The sequence below is a fragment of the Haemaphysalis longicornis genome, unplaced genomic scaffold, assembly GCF_048455015.1.
Source record: "Haemaphysalis longicornis isolate Haplotype H1 unplaced genomic scaffold, Haemaphysalis longicornis Haplotype H1 scaffold_11, whole genome shotgun sequence".
In the NCBI taxonomy this organism is placed as follows: domain Eukaryota; kingdom Metazoa; phylum Arthropoda; class Arachnida; order Ixodida; family Ixodidae; genus Haemaphysalis; species Haemaphysalis longicornis.
In genome coordinates, this window is record NW_027526214.1 from 18,544,394 (window position 1) to 18,553,315 (window position 8,922).

General features: G+C 43.9%; 1 pseudogene; it reads left to right on the forward strand.

The window, feature by feature from the left end:
• The first annotated feature begins 526 nt into the window (after positions 1–526).
• Positions 527–2,320, forward strand: LOC144160589 (uncharacterized; annotated as a pseudogene).
• Positions 2,321–8,922: the final 6,602 nt, after the last annotated feature.

Consider the following 8,922-nt stretch of genomic DNA (forward strand, 5'->3'; position numbering starts at 1 on the left):
TAATTGCATAAAATTTCGCTCGTTGCAGAAACAAGTCTGGGTAAACAGGAAGAAACAGGCAATAAGAAAAAAGCACGCCTGATACTGAAGTAAAACAAACAGGCGTACTCTCTAGTATACATGCAATTTGCGAGAATGGGAAAGAACGCGCGCCGCTGTAGGGAAATGAAATAAAAGTCGGTAACAATTTTACCGTGGGCCTCTTTGGGGGGAGTATATTTTACAAAATATCTTTCCCTGCCCATAACTGTGCCGCTAATGGAAGAGAATTCAAGCGTCTGGAAGTGCGTTATGCTATACAACACTTCAACTAATAATGCACGTTGTGGGAATGAAGAGGATCTTCGTGCAGAATGGAAGGAAAATAGAGGATTAGAACTTATACAATGTGGGTTGGGTTTAGAGTGAAGCAGTTGGAAAAAAAGTATCTCTTGCGGCGCAGTCGAAAGCACCAGGCGAGAGAACGCCCGCACATTGAACCGAAACAGACAAGCCCGCACTTAAATTATGAAGGCAATTTGGGAGGATGGAGGTGAGCGTGTGTTGTGAAAGGGAAAGCCAACAGAGGTAACTACAATAAAGTGACCTCCTTCGGAAGGGGTCTGGCCTGCGAAAATGTATTTTGCTTCCAGAGAGAGGGCACGGAAGGAAAGAGAACTGGGCACCTTGGAATAAATAAACATGCCCGTGCTGAAATTGATGATGAAAGTTGTGAAAATGAGGGGGAGAACATCAGCAGAAAGAGAAAAAGCAAACAGAGGCCGGTAATTACAGCACCTGGAGCTTTTTAGTAGGAGTACTGCATTAGAAAATATAGCTCGCTGGTAATATTTTCGCTGGCCACAAAAACGAGCACACATTTCAAATATTCATGATTGCGGCCAGAATGAAAAGGAATAGCCGCACTATACACACGGAAAGAAATTAAACGCAGGTAACTTCAATTCCAAGAGTAACTTTAAAAATTGAACGTTGCACAAAATATTGCGCACTTCCGAAAAGAGGGCGCCGAAAGAATTAACTGATAAAGTTACCTGAAAGAATAATCAATAACTGAAATAAACATGCCCCACTTAAAATATTCCTGCAGGTTGCAAAAGCGGAGCCAAGCGTAGGTGGCTGGTGTAAAAGCGGAGATGCGGTAAGTAGAATACCTATAACTTATTTGGCAGAAGCGCAGTTCACAAATATTGCTCGCTGGCAAAAGCAGGGCGTGGAAGGAATGGGATTCCTGGATATATTGAACAATCGACCACTGACACATCGTCGACTCTACCCTTAAGCGCAGCCATCCTTGAACGTTCATCGAGCGGTTCTTCGCGAAACCTGTAAACCTGAACCAGCTGCCAGCAGCGTTCAGTGGGCACGGCAGCACTGCGAAAGCAATGTCGCCTAATCTGTGGCATCTGTAGCTCGAACAGGTTTTCTTCGTCTGCGCATCCCTACAAGCAGGTGCATCGGGCACATGCGTGGCTATACCAGCTGCTGACGCCGCTGTCATCGAACATGGACACATCATCGACGCTGCCCTCGAGTGCAGCCACTCTTGAACGTGCATCCAGCGCTTCTTCGTAGAACCTATAAACTTGGTCCCCTGCCAGCAGCGTTCAGTGTGCACAGCAGCACTGCGAAAGCAATGTCGCTTAATCTGCGTCTTCTATTGCCCGAACAGGTCAGTTTATACACTGAATACTGTTACAAAAATGAAAAAAGATTTGTTATTGTGCTGCCGTGCCCAAGTGTACTGTTCTATGGATTTTCTTCTTTGTGCCTGTTATTGCTTGAGGATGTGGAACTCAACCCAGATCCTGACGAAAAAGCCCTCCTAAAGAAAGTCTCTGAAGTTCAGGAGGCAGTTGAAGCAGGTCTCAGCGCTCTAGAAGAAAGAATTACTAAAACCGAAGATCCCCATCAAAAAATCAAACATCAGGGTAAAAAATAGGCCAGCTAAAAAACACTGTCACGAACCTTAACGTGACACTATCAAAACAAAAAGAAAGGCCAATAAGCTTAGAGGACAGCAGTCGGCGGAATAATCTTTTGGTTTTTGGGGTTGAAGAACGAGAGGCAGGAACCACAGAAGAACTGGAACAAGCGCTACTGCAGGACATTTTTGTTCGCACACTTAGTGTCGAACTAAAAAAACGGTTGAAAGGATCCATAGAATAGGCTGAAAAGGGTGTACTTCGTGGCGTCCAGTCATTATGAAGTTGTACGACTCCTGAGAGAAGTTAACAGTTTGCAAAAATTGCAACAAGCCTAAAGGCAGCAGTATGTCAGTTTGGGAGGACGTTTGCAAGGAAACTCTAGCCAAGCATAAGCTATTGTAAGAATCTGGAAAAGAGGAAAAGAAGAAAGAGAGGCAGAAAACGCATTCATATAAATACGATGAGTTGGTCATCGACAATGACGTGTATTCCTGGGTCTACGACAAACATTATCCAGTTAAGGTCAAGCACACAAAGAAAAAACCACGTCCCTCTGACGGGGACGAGCCATTCCATTCGCAGTTAAATCTAGCAGCCTTCGCTTATTAATCTATATTCTCGGAGCCTTGCCAATAAAGTCAAAGATCTAGAATATATATTAGCAAGCAATTAACCACACGTAATTACCGTCACAAATGCGTGCGTGCGACCAGAAATAGCGTATGGCGACATTTTACCACCCGGCCAAAATATTTAGGAAAGACCACGATTCACGAGGGGGTGGTGCAGTGATCTCACTTGCAGAAGATTTTGAAGCAGTTGTTATGGAAACAATAACCCACCATGTAAGTGTATGGCTAGAAATAAAAAACCTAAACTTCCCTCGTTTAAGAGGCGTTTACAGGCCTCCAGGTGCCACTACTTCATATCTGAGGAGTTTGCAGCAATAAGTTGACGGTATTGCGCGAGACTACCGAGCACTTGTGTATATGCCTATCTCGTGTTCGACGTGGAGGAAGCCTTCAGTTGTGTCACTTCATTGGACCCTGGGACAACAACAATGACTCACATTTAGAGACAAAAATTCTTCTGCGTTTTTTTTTCGAGATTCAGGGCTACCCGAAACTTTGTAATGCTTCCATTGTGCACATGGCTACGTCTATACGCGTTTGCGTCCTTATGTACGCTTTGGCTCCTTTTCCTTGATAGGCGCTCGGCGTTTCCTGGACTACACTCACTCAATTTTTTTCTTCTTTTACTTAAATTAATTTGGAATTTTTCCCTCGCACTTCATTGCATGTCTTTTTATTTACCTTCTGTTTTCTCTGTATTGCTACTTTCCCGATCTCTCGCATTCATTTCACTGCATTGTAATCACCCCCATCTGGCGTAGCAAGCACTGCCGCTAGCAGAGCTGACCTCTCCAGCCCACATTTAGGAGGTCTCTCTCTGTGTCTCTCTCTTTGATGGTATTGCTACCGAGAATCGAAGATTCGGTATAGCGGGAAATTTTAATCTTCCGGGGAAATAATTTGACCATAATCTCAACTAAATTGAATGAAGCAATACTGCCAACTGTTTTTAGCCATGGCATTACGCCATGACCTAACGCAGGTTGTCAATGACAGTACATTTGAAACAGGGTATCCGCATTCCATACTGGGTCTTGTTTTTATTTACGGGCGGATCTGCACATACAACGTTCAATTGAACATGGGTTATCGGACCGGAGACTTGTTCGGTCGAGATAAGCATTGATGGTGCTTTGTGCGCAACTTCAACAAGGTCGGCGATACAAGTGCAATTGATTACTTGTCGTTTTCTTTGACGCGTTCAGTGCGGAAAGTGACGTCAATATGATATCAATAACGTTTAACGAAGTTGTCACGCTATGTATCAACAACTTTGGGCCCTTCAAGAAAAAGAAAGGAAATAAACATAATCATTGGATGAATAGGAAGAAAATACATCTGAAGTGCGCCATAACTGCCAGAGGCAAAAATTATACAAAGGTCAATCAAAGACACGCAATCTGTCAAGGTATCTGCGTGCTTACCTGGACGAATCAAAAACATAGCATTACGAAGAAATATTGCCTACATTTATGAAATATTCCCCCCCCCCCTCATTTTTGGCACCACTTTTTCGAGAAGGAAGACCACTAAAAACGCGTGCATTCTCTCGTTGTCAATGATGAATTGGTGGCCGACTGCTCTTCTACCGCGTTCTCACATAAACAATTTTTCCAGTCTGTGTACAGTGCTTGTTCTAATGATAGTAATGAACCCACGGCACTTCCTTTTCAGTGATCAGTAATGTATGACGTTCAGGTTACTTATGAAGGCATCGTGTCTATATTACTGAACATGAACAAAAAAGTCAATCGGACCAGATGGCATACCAAACAATTTGCAGCGAAGGTATGTGGAAATATTTATACATAATATAAGAAGCTTCAACTGAACAAAATCGGGTCCAAGACGACTGGCTTGTGGTGAATGTTGTACCAACACATAGGTGTGGGGAACAATCGAAGTTGGAAAATTACCACCCAATTTTGCTTACCTGTGTGTGCCAGCCACAAGCTGTTAGAGCATTTATATCCAAAGCTATGTATATTTATTCTGAGGGCACAAAAACATATTTTTTTTCTAATAAGCATGGTTTCTGCTACAATTATCCACTGTAACCCAATTAACAGAAGCAGTCGAACACTTCACGCGTGCCCTAAATAATAGTGTTCAGATTGATGCAGTATGCCTCGACTTCTAAAAAACCATTAAAAATGTTCCTCATAGGGAGTAATTATTAAGGCAGCACACTTAGGCAAAAATTATAACATAATACAGTAGATAGGTGCGTCCCTCACAGGCAGAACAGAGTAGGTAGAAAAACGGCTTCAAGTCTGAGTCACCAAATATTACCTCAGGGGTACCGCAAAGTTATGTTTTAGGACCGATAATTTACATAACTTACATAAATACCGATAACTTACATAAATGACATTTCATGTGGCATAGATGGAGGTTATACAGTGCGATTTTTTGCAGACGACTGGCTAGTCTATAAAAACAATACACAGTGAAGCTAATCAACAAACGTTTAATGATACTCGTGATGCTGTCAGTAATTGGTGCACCTAATCTAAAATGGAAATAAACCAAACGAAAACAGTTGCTTTGCGCGTCAAAAACTTCTATTCCAATGACACTCTTTGCCCAACCCGCCTGTCTACTGTCAATGAAATAAAATATTGAGGTGTAGTAATATTCAGTATTTTATATTGGAAGGCCCATTTGCAAAACATTTGTATGGTGGCGGAGAGGAAACTATGGTGCTTGCGAAGAAAATTAGGACTTGCTTCGACTGCCGTTAAGCTAGCAGCATATCTTTCGTATATTTGGGCAACATTAGAATATGCCAGCATTGTATGGAGTCCCTCTAAAATCAACCTCATTATTATGCTAGAAATAGTGCAAATGCCATAAGCCAGGTGTATTCTTTCAAAGTACTCTTCGACCGAGTCAGTAAGAGAAATGTTACGCTCTGTTCAACTGCCCACTATAGCATTATGTCGGCAATTAGCAAGGATATGTTCCAATTTTTATTTTGAAAAACAAAATAAACATAAACATTGCGAAATATTTAACACCACGCCGCGGAAGAAACCTGATTGGTATAAGCGATTATATATACGAAGTGCTGCAACAGCGTGTAAATGTACATGCGAATTCGGATTTTCCAAAAACAATTCTTCAGTGGAATGCTTTGCCATTACGATCGGTTCATTGTGATTCACAGCAGAAATTTGAGGAAGAGATCAAATATTTTTTTTCAAGGAAAAGACAATCCTGACCTTGACGCCCCCTTCACTCTCATTGAACTCACCTTCGCCATCAGCAACCTCACTCGTAACACCACACCAGGCAAATACCGAATACACAACAAACTACTCCGTAACCTCCACCCCGAATGCACAGCCGCACTTCTTGACTATTTTAATCATTGCTGGACAACCAACCATTGGCCCCCTCAATGTAAACATGCCGAAATTACGCTCATTCCGAAGCCCGGGAAGCCAGTCACCCTACAAAATTTTCGTCCCATATCTTTACATCTTGTGTAGGCAAGTTATATGAACACCTAGTTAATAATCGGCTCACAGCGTACCTCGAAGAAAACAGCTTACTTCTTCCTACCATGTTTGGATTCCGCGCACACCTATCGTCGCAAGACGTCCTGTAACAGCTAAAAGAGGAAACTGAATTGGCATTCAGTTCAATCCTGTTTTTTTTTTTGGTGATGGTATGCATTCTTTTTGTCTGTTTTATTGTGAAATGTTTCACACTCTTCTTTCTACCCTGTTACGACCCCTTAACTGGGGTCAGCAGTATTGTAAATAAATAAGTCCTTACACCGCTGAGCTCACAAACCAAACGCGCTATCCTAGCTCTGGACAATAAAGGCGCCTTTCACAATGTATTACATCGGAATATACTCGAATGACTCCAATTACCTAACTGCGGCACACGTACATACAATTACATACAAAACTTTCTTACCGATCGCACCGCCAACCTCAACCTCGGCCCCATTCGATCAGTCTCCTTTCGTGCGCGACCGCCTCGTACACCCCAGGGGTCAGTCATTTCCCCACTCCTGTTTAATCTTGCAATGCTACAACTTCCGCCACTTCTACAACAAATTTCACACATAAAACACGGACTTTGTGCAGACGATCTGACTATTTGGACCACAGGGGGTTCGATTGGAGAACAGCAGGCCGCCCTCCAAGAAGCCATTAACACCACCGACAACTACCTTACAGCCCGCAACCTCAATTGTGCACCAGAAAAATCTGCCCTTCTCGTCCTCCAAAAACGCGCGCAAGGCCGTACACGACAGCCCCTCCCAGACCCACAATTGGGCCTACATGGCGCTCCCATCCTAACCACCCCTACAATTCGTGTTCTGGAACTTACTATCCAATCAGACGGCGCAGGCATTTCTACTACTCATAAATTACAAGGAACGCTATTGCAAATCACGCACCTGATCAAACGCATTGCTAATCGTCGACAAGGACTGAAAGAAAATGACCTCGTGCGCCTAATTCAAGCCCTCCAAATTAGCCGCATCACATGAGGAACTCCATATTTGGCTCTCAAAAATAGTGAAATACAAAAACTCAATATAATCATCCGGCAAGTCTATAAATTAGCACTACGGCTACCACCGACACCTTCCACTGCCAAATTAGTACAGATGGGACTTCATAACACCTGGGAAGAACTTCGAGAGGCCTTTTATGTCAACCAGATCGAATGGCTCAAGCTTTCACACACTGGCTGTCACCTCCACCGTCGCCTCGGCTACCCACTACCTGCCACCCATCATCCCCGCCAACGCATCCCTCTGGAACCACGCGATTGCATCTGCGTCGCCCCAATACCCAATAATATCCACCCCCTTCATAACCAGGGTCGCCGACAAGCCCGGATTTGAAGGCTTCGCAAGATGCTTCAAGTCAAGCCATGAGAAACCTGCTACGTTGACAACGCCAAATATGCCGATAAACCAGCCTGCGCAATTTCAACACTAGACCACCGAGGAGTTGAATAAGCTTCCGCAACACTTATTGGCAACGACTCCACAACTGCAGAAGAAATCGCAATAGCCCTCGCAGCCACTACATCTCAAGACATTATCACCATCGTCGCAGATTCGCAAGCTGCCTGTCGCCATTACGCCGCTGGTCACATAGCTGCCTTAGCCCTCCGCATCATACAGTCCATCCCTAACCCTCCTTACATCTACATTCTCTGGACCCCGCGACATGAGTCTCTGAAGGGGCATGAGGTGGCTCGTGCTGCCGCCCGCGCGCATATCTACCGGGCGTTTCCCTCCAACACTCCAGCATCACCATCGGAAGTCCACCATTCTGTGCCTCAAAAATTCAACGACATCCTCGAACATTACCGCCTCAAACGCCGCATCTTTCTCCCACCCCACGACAAGTTGACTAAGGAAGAAGCCACCACGTACCGCCGCCTTCAAACCAACACCTACCCGCACGGCACCCTCCTCCACGCCATTCATCCCACCTCCTACTCCGCCACCTTCAAGTACTGTCCCCAACCCTGCGCACTGTATCATATGATTTGGGCGCGCTCCCACACACCATCCCTCCCCCCTACTCCCTCCCCAAACCATGAGCAGTGGGAGGCATGCTGGCTAGCCCGGACCCCTGGGATCAGCTTCGGCTGGTTGAAAGGGCCCTCCTGGCAGCGACCGGCCAGGGACTTCTGGACTGAGAAGACCCCCATTGCCACTACTACAAAAACTAATATAGAAATAAAGTTTATTCCTCTCCCTTCTCCTGTGAGCATGGTCTTTGATTTATTGTAATTTGTATGTATGCTTACAAGTTCTTCAATGTTTTTTCTTTAGCCACAATGTCGGTATTTCCAATGTATGCCACGTAACATCTCTAGGTTGATGTGTTGCTGTTTAAATCGCTGTATGATTTGAATGTATTATTTTTTGACATTCTTAATATGTGTCAACCCTGTAAGAGCCGAAAGGCTAACATTATTCGGGAAAAAAATATATAAATAAAAAATAAACAAGCAAACAGAAATCTTTCTGAAAGTCGCAAAACCGAAGGGAACGCAAAAACACACGAAAAATGACTTTACGCCTCGCTGCTTTTTGGGGGAGTTCAGCTGCAGAACATTTTGCATTTTTTTAAATGATGCGTAAGGAATAAGACGCTCATCACAGCTACACTGATAGACACAGTAAATGCGCATGTATATACACACAACACATACAGAAACTCGTACACACGTGTGCAAAAAACGCATACACATGCTTAACAGAGGTTACGAACCCTCTCTATTACATACGATTTCTAAATTTTATTCCAGACTGTCGCATTTGCTATTTTCTTTAAAAATGACAAGTTTCAATTCTTTCATGGAATAAGCTCGTA